Source organism: Nomascus leucogenys, chromosome 3 (assembly GCF_006542625.1).
Source record: "Nomascus leucogenys isolate Asia chromosome 3, Asia_NLE_v1, whole genome shotgun sequence".
Classification (NCBI taxonomy): domain Eukaryota; kingdom Metazoa; phylum Chordata; class Mammalia; order Primates; family Hylobatidae; genus Nomascus; species Nomascus leucogenys.
The window spans coordinates 25,962,835-25,983,076 of record NC_044383.1 but is presented as its reverse complement, the minus strand read 5'-3'; the positions used below and the strand labels follow the sequence as shown (position 1 = coordinate 25,983,076).

The 20,242-nt window shown below is 37.3% G+C and overlaps 1 long non-coding RNA gene across 1 annotated transcript; it reads left to right on the top strand.

Moving 5' to 3' along the window:
- Positions 1-340: 340 nt before the first annotated feature.
- Positions 341-18,896, top strand: LOC115832299. Its single transcript, XR_004027708.1, has 2 exons — positions 341-385; positions 18,806-18,896. It is a non-coding gene; the product is annotated as an uncharacterized LOC115832299 (long non-coding RNA).
- Positions 18,897-20,242: the final 1,346 nt, after the last annotated feature.

The following is a 20,242-nucleotide window of genomic DNA, read 5'->3' as shown; positions in this document are numbered from 1 at the left end:
GTAAGAATGAAAATACTTAAGGATGGAAACTATGTCTTGAATGCTGCTCTATTGCTCAAATAATATCTAAAGACTTCAACATTTCCTTTCCTAAGCATTAAAGTCCATAAGATGCTGTCCAGATGACCAGGGTTCTCCACTGGTTCAGGCCAAATTCACGAATCACACTGTTTCAATGTTTTAGGCAAAGTTCTTCTGTCTCACTAAATGTAAACATCTCTTGGGAAAATCTATGGGCTGAGAGTCAAGAAACCCACATTAGAATGGCTATTATCAAAAAGATAAAAGACAACAAGTGTTGGCAAGGATGTGGAGAAAACATAAACCTTGTACACTGTTGGTAGGAATGAATATTAGTACAGCCATTATGGAAAACAGTACAGAGGTTTCTCGAAGATGGCCGAATAGGAACAGCTCCGGTCTCCAGCTCCCAGCCCCAGCGACACAGAAGATGGGTGATTTCTGCATTTCTGCTTGAGGTACCGATTTCATCTCACTAGGGAGTGCCTAACAGTGGGTGCAGGACAGTCGGTGAAGCGCACTGTGCGCCAGCCGAAGCAGGGTGAGGCATTGCCTCACTCAGGAAGCGCAAGGGGTCAGGGAGTTCCCTTTCCTAGTCAAAGAAAGGGGAAACAGACGGCACCTGGAATATCGGGTCAGTCCCATCCTAATACTGCGCTTTTCCAACGGGCCTGGAAAACGGCACACTAGGAGATTGTGTCCCGCACCTGGCTCGGAGGGTCCTATGCCCACGGAGTCTCGCTGATTGCTAGCACAGCAGTCTGAGATCAAGCTGCAAGGCGGCAGCGAGGCTGGGGGAGGGGCGCCCGCCATTGCCCAGGCCTGCTTAGGTAAACAAAGCAGCCAGGAAGCTTGAACTGGGTGGAGCCCACCACAGCTCAAGGAGGCCTGCCTGCCTCTGTAGGCTCCACCTCTGGGGGCAGGGCACAGACAAACAAAAACTCAGCAAGAACCTCCACAGACTTAATTGTCCCTGTCTGACTGACAGCTTTGAAGAGAGTAGTGGTTCTCCCAGCACGCAGCTGGAGATCTGAGAATGGACAGACTGCCTCCTAAAGTGGGTCCCTCACCCCTGAGCAGCCTAACTGGGAGGCACCCCCCCAGTAGGGACAGACTGACACCTCATTCAACCGGGTACTCCTCTGAGACAAAACTTTCAGAGGAACTATCAGACAGCTGAATTTGTGGTCTCACAAAAATCCGCTGTTCTGCAGCCACCGCTGCTGACACCCAGCCAAACAGGGTCTGGAGCGGACCTCTAGTAAACTCCAACAGACCTGCAGCTGAGGGTCCTGTCTGGTAGAAGGAAAACTAACAAACAGAAAGGACATCCACACCAAAAACCCATCTGTACATCACCATCATCAAAGACAAAAAGTAGATAAAACCACAAAGATGGGGAAAAAACAGAGCACAAAAACTGGAAACTCTAAAAAACAGAGCACCTCTCCTCCTCCAAAGGAACGCAGTTCCTCACCAGCAACGGAACAAAGCTGGATGGAGGATGACTTTGATGAGTTGAGAGAAGAAGGCTTCAGACGATCAAACTACTCTGAGCTACGAGAGGAAATTCAAAACAATAGCAAAGAAGTTAAAAACTTTGAAAAAAAATTAGAAGAATGGATAACTCGAATAACCAATGGAGAGAAGGGCTTAAAGGAGCTGATGGAGCTGAAAGCCAAGTTTCGAGAACTACGCGAAGATTGCAGAAGCCTCAGTAGCAGATGCGATCAACTGGAAGAAAGGGTATCGCTGATGGAAGATGAAATGAATGAAATGAAGAGAGAAGGGAAGTTTAGAGAAAAAAGAATAAAAAGAAATGAACAAAGCCTCCAAGAAATTTGGGACTATGTGAAAAGACCAAACCTACGTCTGATTGGTGTGCCTGAAAATGATGGGGAGAATGGAACCAAGTTGGAAAACACTCTGCAGGATATTATCCAGGAGAACTTCCCCAATCTAGCAAGGCAGGCCAGCATTCAGATTCAGGAAATACAGAGAATGCCACAAAGATACTCCTCGAGAAGGGCAACTCCAAGACACATAATTGTCAGATTCACCAAAGTTGAAATGAAGGAAAAAATGTTAAGGGCAGCCAGAGAGAAAGGTCGGGTTACCCACAAAGGGAAGCCCATCAGACTAACAGCTGATCTCTCAGCAGAAACTCTACAAGCCAGAAGAGAGTGGGGGCCGATATTCAACATTCTTAAAGAAAAGAATTTTCAACCTAGAATTTCCTATCCCACCAAACTAAGCTTCATAAGTGAAGGAGAAATAAAATACTTTACAGATAAGCAAACGCTGAGTGATTTTGTCACCACCAGGCCTGCCCTAAAAGAGCTCCTGAAGGAAGCACTAAACATGGAAAGGAACGACCGGCACCAGCCACTGCAAAAACATGTCAAACTGTAAAGACCATCGAGGCTAGGAAGAAACTATAGCAACTAACGAGCAAAATAACCAACTAACATCATAATGACAGGATCAGATTCACACATAACAATATTAACGTTAAATGTAAATGGGCTAAATGCTCCAACCAAAAGACACAGACTGGCAAACTGGATAAGGAGTCAGGACCCATCAGTGTGCTGTATTCAGGAAACCCATCTCACGTGCAGAGACACACATAGACTCAAAATAAAGGGATGGAGGAAGATCTATCAAGCAACTGGAAATCAAAAAAAGGCAGGGGTTGCAATCCTAGTCTCTGATAAAATAGACTTTAAACCAACAAAGATCAAAAGAGACAAAGAAGGCCATTACATAATGGTAAAGGGATCAATTCAACAAGAAGAGCTAACTATCCTAAATATATATGCACCCAACACAGGAGCACCCAGATTCATAAAGCAAGTCCTGAGTGACCTACAAAGGGACTTAAACTCCCACACAATAATAATGGGAGATTTTAACACCCCACTATCAGCATTAAACAGATCAACGAGACAGAAAGTTAACAAGGATATTCAGGAATTGAACTCAGCTCTAAACAAAGTGGACCTAATAGACATCTACAGAACTCTCCACCCCAAGTCAACAGAATATACATTTTTTTCAGCACCACACCACACCTATTCCAAAATTGACCACATAGTTGGAAGTAAAACTCTCCTCAGCAAATGTAAAAGAACAGAAATTAGAACAAACTGTCTCTCAGACCACAGTGCAATCAAACTAGAACTCAGGATTAAGAAACTCACTCAAAACCGCTCAACTACATGGAAACTGAACAACCTGCTCCTGAATGACTATTGGGTACATAATGAAATGAAGGCAGAAATAAAGATGTTCTTTGAAACCAACGAGAACAAAGACACAACATACCAGAATCTCTGGGACATGTTCAAAGCAGTGTGTAGAGGGAAATTTATAGCACTAAATGCCCACAAGAGAAAGCAGGAAAGATCCAAAATTGACACCCTAACATCATAATTAAAAGAACTAGAAAAGCAAGAGCAAACACATTCAAAAGCTAGCAGAAGGCTAGAAATAACTAAAATCAGAGCAGAACTGAAGGAAATAGAGACACAAAAAACCCTTCAAAAAATTAGTGAATCCAGGAGCTGGTTTTTTGAAAGGATCAACAAAATTGATGGACCGCTAGCAAGACTAATAAAGAAGAAAAGAGAGAAGAATCAAATAGATGCAATAAAAAACGAAAAAGGGGATATCACCACCGTTCCCACAGAAATACAATCTACCATCAGAGAATACTACAAACACCTCTATGCAAATAAACTAGAAAATCTAGAAGAAATGGATAAATTCCTCAACAAATACACCATCCCAAGACTAAACCAGGAAGAAGCTGAATCTCTGAATAGACCAATAACAGGTTCTGAAATTGTGGCAATAATCAATAGCTTACCAACCAAAAAGAGTCCAGGACCTGATGGATTCACAGCTGAATTCTACCAGAGGTACAAGGAGGAACTGGTACCATTCCTTCTGAAACTATTCCAATCAATAGAAAAAGAGGGAATCCTCCCTAACACATGTTACGAAGCCAGCATCGTCCTGATACCAAAACCTGGCAGAGACTTAACCAAAAAAGAGAATTTCAGACCAATATCCTTGATGAACATTGATGCAAAAATCCTCAATAAAATACTGGCAAACCGAATCCAGCAGCACATCAAAAAGCTTATCCACCATGATCAAGTGGGCTTCATCCCTGGGATGCAAGGCTGGTTCAACATACGCAAATCAATAAATGTAATCCAGCATATAAACAGAACCAAAGACAAAAACCACATGATTATCTCAATAGATGCAGAACAGGCCTTTGATAAAATTCAACAACCCTTCATGCTAAAAACTCTCAATAAATTAGGTATTGATGGGACGTATCTCAAAATAATAAGAGCTATCTATGACAAACCCACAGCCAATATCATACTGAATGGGCAAAAACTGGAAGCATTCCCTCTGAAAACTGGCACAAGACAAAGATGCCCTCTCTCACCACTCCTATTCAACATAGTGCTGGAAGTTCTGGCCAGAGCAATCAGGCAGGAGAAGGAAATAAAGGGTATTCAATTAGGAAAAGAGGAAGTCAAATTGTCCCTGTTTGCAGATGACATGATTGTATATCTAGAAAACCCCATCCCCTCAGCCCAAAATCTCCTTAAGCTGATTAGCAACTTCAGCAAAGTCTCAGGATACAAAATCAATGTACAAAAATCACAAGCATTCTTGTACACCAATCACAGACAAACAGAGAGCCAAATCATGAGTGAACTCCCATTCACAATTGCTTCAAAGAGAATAAAATACCTAGGAATCCAACTTACAAGGGATGTGAAGGACCTCTTCAAGGAGAACTACAAACCACTGCTCAATGAAATAAAAGAGGATACAAACAAATGGAAGAACATTCCATGCTCATGGGTTGGAAGAATCAATATCGTGAAAATGGCCATACTGCTCAAGGTAATTTATAGATTCAATGCCATCCCCATCAAGCTACCAATGACTTTCTTCACAGAATTGGAAAAAACTACTTTAAAGTTCATATGGAACCAAAAAAGAGCCCGCATCGCCAAGTCAATCCTAAGCCAAAAGAACAAAGCTGGAGGCATCACGCTACCTGACTTTAAACTATACTACAAGGCTACAGTAACCAAAACAGCATGGTACTGGTAACACAACAGAGACATAGATCAATGGAACAGAACAGAGCCCTCAGAAATGATGCCGCATAGCTACAACTATCTGATCTTTGACAAACCTGACAAAAACAAGAAATGGGGAAAGGATTCCCTATTTAATAAATGGTGCTGGGAAAACTGGCTAGCCATATGTAGAAAGCTGCAACTGGATCCCTTCCTTACACCTTATACAAAAATTAATTCAAGATGGATTAAAGACTTATATGTTAGACCTAAAACCATTAAAATCCTACAAGAAAACCTAGGCAATACCATTCAGGACATAGGCATGGGCAAGGACTTCATGTCTAAAACACCAAAAGCAATGGCAACAAAAGCCAAAATCGGCAAATGGGATCTCATTAAACTAAAGAGCTTCTGCACAGCAAAAGAAACTATCATCAGAGTGAACAGGCAACCTACAGAATGGGAGAAAATTTTTGCAACCTACTCATCTGACAAAGGGCTAATATCCAGAATCTACAATGAACTCAAACAAATTTACAAGAAAAAAACAAACAACCCCATCAAAAAGTGGGCAGAGGACATGAACAGACACTTCTCAAAAGAAGACATTTATGCAGCCAGAAAACACATGAAGAAATGCTCATCATCACTGGCCATCAGAGAAATGGAAATCAAAACTACAGTGAGATACCATCTCACACCAGTTAGAATGGCCATCATTAAAAAATCAGGAAACAACAGGTGCTGGATAGGATGTGGAGAAACAGGAACACTTTTACACTGTTGGTGGGACTGTAAACTAGTTCAACCATTGTGGAAGTCAGTGTGGCGATTCCTCAGGGATCTCGAACTAGAAATACCATTTGACCCAGCCATCCCATTACTGGGTATATACCCAAAGGACTATAAATCATACTGCTATAAAGACACATGCACACGTATGTTTATTGCGGCACTATTCACAATAGCAAAGAGTTGGAACCAACGCAAATGTCCAACAACGATAGACTGGATTAAGAATATGTGGCACATATACACCATGGAATACTATGCAGCCATAAAAAATGATGAGTTCATGTCCTTTGTAGGGACATGGATGAAACTGGAAAACATCATTCTCAGTAAACTATCGCAAGGACAAAAAACCAAACACCGCATGTTCTCACTCATAGGTGGGAATTGAACAATGAGAACTCATGGACACAGGAAGGGGATCATCACACTCCGGGGACTGTTATGGGGTGGGGGTAGCGGGGAGGGACAGCATTAGGAGATACACCTAATGCTAAATGACGAGTTAATGGGTGCAGGAAATCAACATGGCACATGGATACATATGTAACAAACCTGCACATTGTGCACATGTACCCTAAAACCCTAAAGTATAATAAAAAATAAAAAAATAAAAAAAAAACAAAAAAAAAACAGTACAGAGGTTTCTCAAAACTAAATATAGAGTTAAAATTATCATATGATCTAGCAATCTCACTTCTGGGTATATATAAAAAAAATTGAAATCAGTATGTTGAAGCAATATCTACACTTCTGTGTTCATTGTAGCATTATTAACAATAGGCAAAAAATGGTATAAACTGAAGTGTCTATCAACAGATAAATGGACAAAAAAACTGCTTATGTACACAGTAGAATACCACTTGCCTTTAGAAAGTAGAAAATGTTGTCATTTTCAAGAACATGCATGAACCTGAAGGACATTATTTAAGTGAAAATAAATCAGGCACAAAAAGACAAATATTGCATGATCTCACTTACGTGTAGAACCTAAAAATATAAAAGCAGAGAATAGAATGTTGGTTACTGGAGGCTTGGGTTTGACGGGAAGTGAGGAGGTGGAATGGGGAATGGAAAATTTTGACCAAAGAATACAAAGTTTCGGTTAGACAGGAGGAGTAAGTTCTCAAAATCTATTGCATAATATGATGATGATTATTATTAGCCATAGTTAATAATGTATATTTCAACGTTGCTAAAAAGATAGATTCTAAGTATTCTCACTACAAGAAAATAACAAGTATATGGGAAATGGATATGTTGTTAGCTTGATATAATTCGTGCCACAATGTGTACATGTATGAAAACATTACATTGTACCCCATAAATACAATTATTATTCATCCATTACAAATAAAAGTTTAAATGTAAAAGAATCCACATTTTTAAATTAACTCTGTGGTCATTCATAAGGATGCTTTGGGTTAACATTAGAAAACCTAATGTCAACTGGCTTAAACAGTGAACACCTTTATCATATGAAGAGTTTGCCAGTTCAAGGATCATTAAGCAGAAGCTCAGCAGCAGCATCCCAGCATGTGCTTCTTCCATCTATGCTTTTTCAGCTTCATTGTGTTTGTCTTGTACATCAAGCTAGCCTCCCTCATGGTGAGAAATTTTTTACTACAGTTCCAGTGTCATACTCATATGACAACATCTCACCAAGGGTGCAGAACTGTCTCTTCTCATGTGTTTTTTTTTAAGAGGAAAGGCATTTTACCAGAGACTCCACCAGAAGATCTACCCTCACCCTCCTTCGGTCAGTCCCATGGGTAGCCTAAAACCAATTACAAGAGGAAAGGAAAAAGAGAAAGAAAAGAAAAAAAAAATGGCTTCAGTTAATGTAAGTAATATGTATTCCCTAAGTCATACGTGAATGAGTTAACACCCAGGTCTGGCTTTAGGGTAGGTAAATAACAGTGTTTATTACACTACACCTTGGATTAGTTGTATAAATTTATATAAGGCTCTCAGGTAAATTAAAAAATACATATAATATGTATAATGGAAGCATAATTGCTATCTTTTAATCATAGTGTCACTGAGGAAATCTAATTGGCCTGGTATTTACAATGTATCTGCTAATTGTGAGTCACTGATATAGATCTGCAAAGCCTTCAAAGATGACTGAAACAGTTTCTGCTATAGTTTTACATCCTTTTGGACAATCTGAAAGAAATGAAAAAAATAGCTATAAAACAAGCATATTGTATAAAGCCACAGAAGAAAGTTAAAGATTTAATTTGGCCTAAGTTGAGGAAGACATCTAATTTAGGTAAGAGAAGAGTAAAGGAGTCAAGATAGGCTTCACAGATGAAGTGGCATTTTAGACAGACCTGGAAGGTTTGGTCGAATTCAACAGATGAAGATGATGAGGCCTAGCTCCTCAGAGGGAGGAAGGGCATGAGGGAGATGGACAGTTGTTGTATCTGCCTTTTGGCTTCCGGTCATTGTTTTCTGAGTAAGAATACCCCAGTTGTTATCTGTAGAGGCATCTGGCCTACCTTTTCATGCTTTTTCAGTCTAGATGACTTCATACACACCCTAGCCCCTGGAGTGTGTGTAATCATAGGCACATAATTTAGGCTCATCATTCTATTTTCCTGTCCATAATAGTTGGTTCAGGTCCAATCAGAGCTATCATTGAGGCTCTTTTTTGAATTACTGAGAAAATAGACATCTTTGCCACTGGATTTGAAATAGGAATTATGTAGGCCTAAAGAATCTACAGACATTTTGCCATCACATACATCTGAGACTGAGTCAACAGAGAGTTAGAAGGTGGAGATGCTGAGACCTGGCAATATCATATGAGCCCTCAATTTAACCACATGAAGAGAACCAGCTTTAATCTCTTCCATTACTTGGGTCAGTAAATTTTTTCTGCCAGCCAAGATTTTTTCTTGTTTTCTGTAGCTGGAAGTCAGACAATATAGAGTGACTCAATGGCTCCTCTTATTTAGTTGGGATGACTAAAGAAAGCTTGACTATTTCTGAGAAGTTCAGTATTAACAATCCATAACAGAGGATAGAAGTTGAAAGAACAGGCAGGTCCTACCATTAATAAAAACACAGCTTTTCTTGGATGGGCACCTTCCCTTAGCAGATAATATCTGTGGTCTACTGAGGAAGGTTACTTGAATTTATGTATTGGTAGCTGGTACTTTTTGGTAAAGCAAGCTGACTGTTGCCAGCAGAACTAAGGGCTCTGAATAAAAATCTCCCAGTGAAACACTTTTAAAATAGCTTTCTTGTGTTAAATAACTTTATGAATCAGTGCATATACTAGTCTCCTTCTTGAAGAACCATAATGAGCACACACCCTTTAAATATAATGAGAAATCTTGCTATATAAGCTTTGATTAATTTAAATAGAACCTGGAAAAGATTAATACTGGGAGCCTTTTAATAAGGAATATATAATAATATTCTGAGGAATTAGTACACAGGATAAGTTCTCGCAAGATCACATCTACACTTATTATACAGAGTAAAGACTCAGATAGAAAAACAATGCATCTGTGCTTGGTTGTACGAAATGGTTTTTATTTCAACTGGGGTTACTGCAGGAAAAAAAATAAAACATGCTTTAAGAAAATTTGGGATATTGTTTGGCTCCCTATCCTACTTCCTTAGCTTTCATAGAAGCAGTGCCTGTTAGAAGGGGACAGGATCTGAGCATCATCTATTTAATGCGAAATGAGAAAACAATACACAAGTAAGGGTCAGTGATTTGTCCAGATTCCCCAACTTGAGTCCTTGGCAGAGCCAGAAATAGGAGTCTGACCTCCTGACTCTGGCCAAGGAGAATATCATGTAGCGGTTTGTTGCTAAAAGCCTTGGAATTAGGCTGTTCATATTTCAATCCCAAGCTCTGTGATCTTAAATGTGTAATTTATTCTTCGTAAGCCTCAGCCAACTCATTTGTAGATTGAGGTTGATAATAATTGTACCTTGGTAATAGGGTCATTGTGTGAAGTAAATGGCACAATAACTTGTGAAAGCACCTTTCCAAATGCCTGTCTTATGCCAGGTACTATCAGGCATTTTGCCCAATTACTGCCTTATATCTGGGATCATGCCTAGAAGGGCCCCACGTGAGTTTGAATCTCTGATGTTGCTGTCTTGAAATTTTTGATAATTTTGAACAAAAGAGTTCACATTTAAAATTTTTACCCCTTAAATTATTTAGCTGGTCCTGCTAGCCTAATGTTTGTCACACAGTAGGTGTTCCACAAATATTAGCATAGATCAGAGGATAGATTATTAACATGCTCTAATTATCCTTTGGCAACATAAATAACTCTTTGAATACTTATTACCTCCATCTTTTTATGAGATTTAAAACCTCTTTAAAGACTTTTGTAATTTATTACAAAATTAGTGAGTTTAGTGATTTAATCATCATTCCAATTAGTTGGTGTGATTATATAAGGCTTTCCAATTATTGTGAGATTTAATGTTTAACAACCTACCATACCCATACCCCTAGGAGATGAGTTGAGAAGAAAATCAGACTCTCCATTACATAAAACCATCCTCTTGTGCAAGGGCAGGAAACTTCTACTTGGCATATAGAAGATACATGGCCTGTTGAGAGGGTGGCTGAAATTTCTCTTTGATTATATGGTGACTTTTTGCTAATCTGGCTATAAATATCTAGTGAGACTAGCCCAAATTTACCTATCCCATCATTTCTCAAAGTACATTTTGAAAAGTACGTCCCATTTAAAACGAAATGAAACAAAGCAAAAACAACAAACCAACAAATAAAACTCATCTAATAAAAGGTACTGTAATCAAATAATTTGGGGAAGATTTCCTTACACTATTCCTTACATAGAGAGTCTCATTGTACATGAACGTGTAAAAGACTGTGTTATGGGTCACAACCACTGAATTTTCACTTAATACACACTAAACATATTATTTAATTCTGGATTTTTTTTTCAATTAAAACCTATTAATAGGAGAAACACACCCAGAATAGTGGAGTAAGGACTGCCAAAAAATCTACTCCACCATAATAGCAATGAGAACATTGGCAAAATTTATAAAAATCTGCTTTTTCAGAACTCTGGAAGTTAACTTAAGGCTCACAAAACTTTCAGAAGCCCTTTTTCAAGAAAAAAGACTAAATCTCAGCAAGAACAATAAGCTTTGCAATGTCTTAATTTGTCTTACTTCCATGCCCCTCACTCCAGGTTTGAGGTTACCTGGAAAACCAGTAGCCTCAGAACCATGTAATCTGTGAAAACCAGTAATCTGACATTCATAGGATGGGTCAGAATGAGTTTGGTGAGCTCCTTTTATTAAAAAAATATTGTCATCACCAGAGAATTGTCACTGACATTTCTGGGAGCTCACTGGAAAAATACCATTCACAAAGTTTGTTTTATTTATCCTAAATGAGAGCTAACTCACAGAGGAAAATCTTATCCCCAGTGTGCTTGTTTAAAATTACCACTAGCAACTATTTAACATTTTAGCTACTTGAATTGATGAAGGAGTTGGGTCAAACAAAAAGCTAGATAATAAACTTAAGCTAAAAATCTGGAGAATAAAATGACTACAGGGAGTTTTAAAAAGCTCTGATAGAGAAAAAAAACCCCGGAAGGCCACAGTTATATACAGAGCTGCGCTCACGCCTAGGAAAAACTTGAGAAGGCTTTTATCTTTCACCTATGGATAATCTTGAGGCTCTGTACAAGAAAGAAGTGAAGACTAATGAAGCTGTGTAAACTACTGCATAGTGTTGAAGATATGCCTCAATACACAGAAAGCTTCTCAGCAAAGTATGGTACAAAACTTTAATAAAATAATTTAATAATTAGCTGACCACTAAACTTACCAAGCAAGGATTTCAATGGCCATACATGACAAAGCATGCAGACTTTACAGAATCAGTCCAGGACCATTATTAATCTAATACATAGATATAAGAACAATAGATACTGAGGAAGAAATCTGATTCCACAGTTGTCACATTTAACAAAAAATATAAAACATACCAAAAAGTATACTGTATAAATAGAAAAAAAATCAGCAAAAATAAATTATTCCTGATGATTTTCCAACACTGAAGTTACTAGAAGAAAATTTTAACCAGCATATGCATTTTTTTCAAAGAACTAAAATAAAAAAGTCTATGAAATTAAAAATAAAACATGAAAGTGTGACCTGTTAGAGAAAATAAATATATAGATTGAAATTATATTTAAATAAAATAACCAAAGGGGAATTCTGGAGAATAAAGGTACAATATTAGAGATAAAAAATTCACTAGAAGATTTCAACAGAAAATATGACCTGACAAAATAATCAGAAAATTTGAAAATAGGTCACTTCAGACTATTCAGTCTGAGGAAAAAGATTATTCTTGTCTGAGAAACAGGAAGCAAAAGGAATGAAGGAAAATGAAGAAAACCTCAGACTTCTGTGGGATGTCATCAAGCATACTAACACATGCATAACAGGAGATCCAGAAGAATAGGTTAGACAGAAATGGGGGAAAGTACATAAAATTAATAATGACCCCAAATTATCAAATGTGATGAAAAACATTAATCTGAATATTCAATAAGTTTAGTTGGATAAACAGAGATTCAACCTAGATACATCTTAGTTAAACTCTTGCTATTCAAAGACAAAGAAGTACTGAAAGCAACAACAGAAACATGACTCATCAAACACAAAATGTCTTCAGTAAGATTAACAGCTGACTTCTTATCAGAAACTATGGAAGATAGAGAAAACAATGTGCTGACAAAAACTATTGTCAACCAATAATCCTATATCCAGTGAAACAAGCATTCAAAAATGGCATTCCCAGAAAATAAAAAATGAAGAGGATTCATCACCAATAATACCATTATACAAAACTATTTTAAAAGAGTCCTTTAGGCTGACATATAATTATAGCAGAAAGTAACACTAATCAACACAAAGAAATAAATAGTACCAGTAAAAATACCAGTAACTGCATAGACAAATATAAAACATTATGTATAATTTAGCTTGTTACATTTTTCATCATCTGATTTTAAAAATTTAAACTTAATAAAACAATAGTTATATATGTGCGTTAATGGATTATAATGAATAAAGAGATGACATATATAAATAATACAGCAGAGTGGGGAAATGGGTATGAACCTATATTGAGACAACATTTTTTTGTATACTATTGAAATTAAGTTGGCATTAATGATACAAATGACATTATTTGAAATTAAGATGTTAATTTTAACCATAGGGCAAAAACAAAAACAGTTTGAAATATAGTAAAATAAATAAAAAGTGGATTAAAATGGTGTACTAGATAATCTCTTTTTAAAAACATAAAAGGCAGCAATAGAGGAAAAAACAACAAAAGGTATAAAAAATAGTAAAAAACAAATAACAAAATGGCAATCGTAGAGACTACATTAGCATTAATTACATTAAGTATAAATGAATAAAACATTTCATTCAAGAAGCACATTCAACCTTGCTGTGTATGAGGACACACATTAACTCAAAGACACAAATAAGTTGAATGTACAATAATGAAAAATAATGTACTATGCTAACCAAAGAAAGTTAGAGAGGTTTTAGTACAATTGGTCTAAATAGATATTAAATAAAATATTGCTAAATAAAAAAGGACACTTTTTAATGATAAAGGGCTAAATCTATCAGGAAAACTTAAACACTCATAAACATATATGCATCTATTAAAAGAGTCTCAAAATTAATGAAATAAAAATTGGCATAATATGATGGGCAAGGAAAATTCAACAATAGTTTTAGAAACTAATATTCAACTTAGAATCATCTATTTCAATTTCAAAAGTTTTTGTTGCTATATCTTTATGTTCATTGATTCTTCCCTTAGTGTGTCCAGTCTACTGGTGAGCCCATCAATGGTATTCTTTATTTATTTTAGTGTTTCTGCCTTCTAGCATTCATTTCTGCTTTTCTTCTAGAGTTTTTTCTCTCTGCTTTTATTACGCATATATTCTTCTATGTTGCCCACTTTTTTCTCTGCAGCAATAAGCATATTAATTACAGTTATTTAAATTCTCAATCTGATAAGTTCTACATCTCTGCTATAACTGAGTCTTATTTACTTGCTTTATCTCTTGAGATTATATTCAGTGCCTTTTAGTATGTCTTGCAACTTTTTGTTGAGAACTAGAAATGATGTATTAGGAAATAGAAATGGAGGTAAATAGGCCCATAGTATGAGGATTTATGTTTATCTGGCTAGGGTTTACATTGTGTTCATTGTTTGCCATGGCAGTTGGTGGCTGAGGCTTCAATTTCCTCTGGCATCCTTATTTTTGTCTCCTCTGTTATTTCTGAGTTTCCCTAGGAAATGTTTATTAAAGTATTAGATTTGCAGTTCATTTTGTTATAATCCTCTGTTGTTATGTAAGAGAATTTTTGATGTGGTGGTAAGGTGTTGGAGAATGTACGAGTCAGTTTTCATGCTGCTGATAAAAACATACCTGAGACTGGGCAATTTACAAAAGAGAGAGGACTATTAGTTTTACAGTTCCACCTGGCTGGGGAGGCCACACAATCATGGTAGAAGGTGAAAGCCATATCTTATGTGGTGGCAGACAAGAGAAGAGATCTTGTGCAGGGAAACTCCCCTTTTTAAAACCATCAGATCTCGTGAGACTCATTCACTATCACAAGAACAATGCAGGAAAGACCCACCCCCATAATTCAATCACCTCCCACAGGGTTCTTCCCATGACATGTGGGAATTGTGGGAGATATAATTCAAGATGGGATTTGGGTGGGGACAAAACCAAACCATATCATGTCATTCCTGGCCCCTCCCAAATGTCATGTCCTCACATTTCAAAACCAGTCATGCCTTTCCAACAGTCCCCCAGAGTCATAACTCATTTTAGTATTAACTCAAAAGTCCATAGTCCAACATCTCATCCGAGATGAGGCACGACCTTTCAACCTATGAGCCTGTAAAATCATAAGCAAGTTAGTTACTTCCTAGGTACAATGGGGCGTACAGACATTGGGTAAATACAGCCATTCCAAACAGGAGTAATTGGCCAAAACAAAGGTGCTGCAGGCCCCATGCAAGTCCCAAATCCAGCAGGGAAGTCAAATCTTAAAGCTCCCACATGATCTCCTTTGACTCCATGTCTTGGATCTAGGTCACATTGATGCAAAAGGTGGGTTCCCATGGTCTTGGGCAGCTCCGCTCCATGGCTCTGCAGGGTACAGCCTCCCTCCTGGCTGCTTTCACAGGCTGGTGTTGAATGTCTGTGACTTTTCCAGGCACACAGTGCAAGCTGTCAGTGGATCTACCATTCTGGGGTCCAGAGGACAGTGGCCCTCTTCTTGCAACTCCACTAGGTGATGCCCCAGTAGAGACTCTGTGTGGTGCCTCCAAACCCACATTTCCTTCTGTGCTGCCCTAGCAGAGGTTCTCCATGAAAGCTCTGCCCATGCATGGGCATCCTGGCATTTCCATATATCTTCTGAAATCTAGGAGGAGGTTCCCAAACCCCAATTCTTGACTTCTGTGCACTCACAGGCTCAACACCATGTGGAAGCTGCCAAGGCTTGGGGCTTGCACCCTCTGAAGCCAGGGTCCAAGCTCTATGTTGGCTCTTTTCAACCACAGCTGGAGTGGCCATGACACAGGGCACCAAGCCCCTAGGCTGCACACAGCACAGGTATCCTGGGCCTAGGCCAAAAAACCACTCTTTCTTCCTAGGCCTCTGAGCCTGTGATGGGACTGCCAGGAAGACCTCTGACATTCTCTGGAGACATTTTCCCCATTGTATTGAGGATTAATAGTCATCTCCTCGTTATTTATATAAATTTCTGTAGCTGGTTTGAATTTCACCACAGAAAATGGGATTTTCTTTTCTATTGCGTTTTCAGGCTGCAAATTTTCCAAACTTTTACACTCTGCATCCCTTTTAAAACTGAATGCCTTTAACAGCACCCAAGTCACCTCTTGAATGCTTTGCTGCTTAGAAATTTCTTCCACCAGATACCCTAAATCATTTCTCTTCAGTTCAAAGTTCCACAAATATCTAAGGCAGGGGCAAAATGTCACCAGTCTCCTTGCTAAAACATAGCAATAGTCATGTTTGCTCCAGTTCCCAACAAGTTCCTCATCTCCATCTGAGACCACCTCAGCCTGGGCCTTCTTGTTCATATTGCTATCAGCATTTTGGGCAAAGCCATTTCACAAGTCTCTAGGAAATTTGAAACTTTCTCACACTTTCCTGTCTTCTTCTGAGCCCTCCAAGCTGTTTCAAACTCAACCTGTTACCCAGTTCAGAAGTCACTTCCACATTTTTGGGTATCTTTTCAGCAGCACTCCACTCTATTGGTACCAATTTACTGTATTAGTCTATTTTCATGCTGCTGATAAAGACATACCTGAGACTGGGCAATTTACAAAAGAAAGAGGTTTATTGGACTTTCAGTTCCACGTGGCTGGGGAAGCCTCACAATCATGGCGGAAGGTGAAATCATGTCTCACATGGCAGCAGACAAGAGAAGAGAGCTTGGACAAGGAAACTCCACTTTTTAAAACCATCAGATCTCTTGAGACTCATTCACTACCCCAAGAACAGTGCAGGAAAGATATGCCCCCATAAATCAATCACCTCCCACCGGGTTCCTCCCACAACACATGGGAATTGTGGGAGGTACAATTTAAGATGAGATTTGAGTGGGGACACAGACAAACCTTATCAGGGGAAAAAAATGGTTCTACAGTCTTATAATTATTCTCAGTCTTTCAGTGAGCTTGTGTCCCTCTGTCCCTGGCTTGTGACCATCACAAATGTCTCACCCTAAGTGAGAATGAAAGGCTAGAGTGTGGAGTCAAATATTACCCTCCCTGTATATCAATTAGGTTCTGATAAAGTAGTTTCCTTTGAAAGAAAGTGAGAAGAAAACTCTATAGGAATATTTCAAAATGGTTACTTTTAGTATCTCCCTGCTAGAAGCATAAGAGGATTGTTTTCTGATCGTCACTTTGAGAAGAAGGCCCCTGAGATTAGGTCTCAGGATTTTTTAACTCTCAAGCTAGTTGACAGTCATTCTTTAGAAATTTGTCAGTTACGGGTTTTTTTTTTTTTTTTTTTTTTTTTTTCTAACGGTTTCTGGCTCCAGCATCTTTAGATCCTGGTAAACTATAATTTGCCCATTTCTTCCATTTTTAGGAAATTATTTTGTCCTGTGACTTCAGTTCTCTGATGGATCTAATCAGTTGCTGATTTTCAGTGTGTTCAGTTTTTTCTTATTGTAGGATGACAGCAATCACTTCCAAGTTCTTTATATGTTGGAGTAAAAAGTCAGAAATCTAGATATTTTAAATGATGTAAAGAACAACTAGGCAGAAGGCTGAAAAGGAAATAGAAAACCTGAGCCCCTGGGTAAGTCAACTAGACATAACAGACAACTACAGAAAAATTCACCTAATGACAACAAAACACAGAATCTTCTCAATGTACACAGAACAACTGCCAGGGAAGACTACATGTGAGGCCACAAAGAGGCATCCATAAATGTAAAATAGTCAAAAATCATACAAAATATAGTATATGACCAAAATGAAATAAAATTAAGAGTCAAAAGGAAAGTAAAATTTGGTAAATTACAAATATAAAGAATTTTTTAAAAATATTCTCCTAATCAGTAAATTAAAGAAAAACACAGTTAATTAGAAAATAGTTTCAGATGAATAAAAACAAAATCACATGTCAAACTTATAGGATGTAGATAAGAAGTGCATGGAGGGTAGTTTGTAGCTCTAAACATCTGTAAAAGAGAGAAACTTCTCAGTAAGATAAAGGATGTCTATGAAAATTCCAGGGCTAACATCATATCCAATGGAATATAATTGAATACTATTCCTCTAAGATCTCAGTCAAAACAAGTCTTTCTGGACCCACTGTTTCTATTCAACATTTTACTGGGGATTGTAGGGCAATTAGGCAAGAAAAGAAAATGAATATATCCAGTATAGAAAGAAAGAAGTAAAACTATTTATACTCTCAGATAATATTATGTTGTATATAAAAAATTCCAAGGAAACCACATGCATGCACACATATATGCACACAAGCACACATATGCACACACAAAAGTATAATGATAAGTAATTACCAAGTTTTCAGTATGAAAGGCAATGTACAAAAGCCGATTGTATTTCTATACATTAGCCATTCAAAACCTGGAAGTGAGATTTAAAAAGAAGTCTACTTATAATAGCATCAAAGAGAATAAAAACTATGAATAAATTCAGTAAACAAAGTGCTAGATTTGTACGCTAAAAAGTACAAAACATGGTTGAAAAAATTTTAAATTACCATAATCAGAAAGATGCTTTAGTATACATGAATTGAGACTTTATATTGTTGACTGTACATTACTCCTTCAATTGATCTATAAATTCATAGCAATACCTATCGATGTTCTAGTTAAATATTTACAGAAATTGGTAAATTGTTCCTCGCATTCATACAAAGATGCAAAGGATTCAAAACAACCTTGAAAATGAAGAACAAAGTTGGAAGATTATTTGTCAATCTCAAAATAGATTTTAAAGGTACAGTATTTGAAACAGTGTGGTACTGGCATAAAGATGGACATACAAATCTGATTACCTATCAACAAATCTTTAAATTTATAGGCAGTTGGTTTTTAACAAGGATGCCAAGACGATTCTGTGGAAAAGAATAGTATTTTCAACAAATCGTACCTGGATAACTGGATATTGCATTCAAAAGAATGAAGTTAAATTTCCTTCTTCCTTAAACCATACGATAAAAATTATTTCAGATTGAATCATAGGAGTAAATGTGTCTGAAAACTTAAAATACATTAAGGAGATTCCTTAAAGACATAAAAGTAGAACTACCATTTGATTCAGCAATCCCACTACTGGATATCTACCCAGAGGAAAAGAAGTCATTACACGAAAAAGATACTCTCACACGTATGTTTATAGCAGCACAATTCGTGACTGCAAAAACATGGAACCAACCCAAATGCCCATCAATCAACAAGTGGATAAAAAAACTGTGATATACATATATACATATACATATATACACATATACATATATACATATACGTATATACATATACATATATACACATATTATGTACATACATATACATATATACACATATACGTACATACATATGCATATATACATATATGTATATATGCATATGTATATCAGTATCCTATACATATACACATATATACATATATACATATGTATACATGTATATATGTATACATATGTGTATATATAAACACATATACATATACATATATATATGTATATATGTGTATTATATGTGTATACACATATATGCACATATGCGTATATGTTCTTCATGTGTATATATATATATACATATGTATATATGATGGAATATTACTCAGCCATAAAAAGGAATGAGTTAATGGCATTTGCAGCGACCTGGATGAGATTGGAGACTATTATTCTAAGTGAAGTAACTCAGGAATGGAAAGCCAAACATCGTATGTTCTCACTCATGAGTGAGAGCTAAGCTATGAGGATGCAAAGGCATAAGAATGACACAGTGGACTTCGGGCACTCAGGGGTAAGGATAGGAAGGGGGCAGGGATAAAAGACTACAAATAGGGTGCACTGTATACTGCTCAGGTGATGGGTGCACCAAAATCTCACAAACCACCACTAAAGAAACTGACTCATGTAACCAAACACCATCTGTTCCCTGGTAACTTATGGAAATTAAAAAAAAATACGCTAAGGAAATTATGAGGGTAAATCTTTGTGATCTTGCATTGGCAATGATTTTTAGATCTGACACCAAAATCACAAGCAACAAAAGAAAATATAAATTAAACTTCGTCAAAATTTAAATCTTCTGTTCTTCAAAAGACAGCATTAAGAAAATGAATAGACAAATCCAATGCAAATCGAAATCACAATGAGATACCACTTGGATCCCACTAAGAAGGCTACAATTGAAAAGATAATAAAAGTTTTGGTGAGGAGTGGGAGAAATTGGAACCCTTATACATTGCTGGAATGTAAGATAGTGCAGCTATTTTGAAAAACAATTTGGTAATTCTTCAAAATGTTAAACAGACTTACCCTGTGACCCAGGAATTTTGTGCGTGTATACACACACACACACACACACACACACACACACACGTTTATTTTATATATATGTGCGTATACCATATATATGTATACGCACATATGTATATAATATGTGCGTCTATATATTTCATGTCTATATAAAATACAAATGTCCCC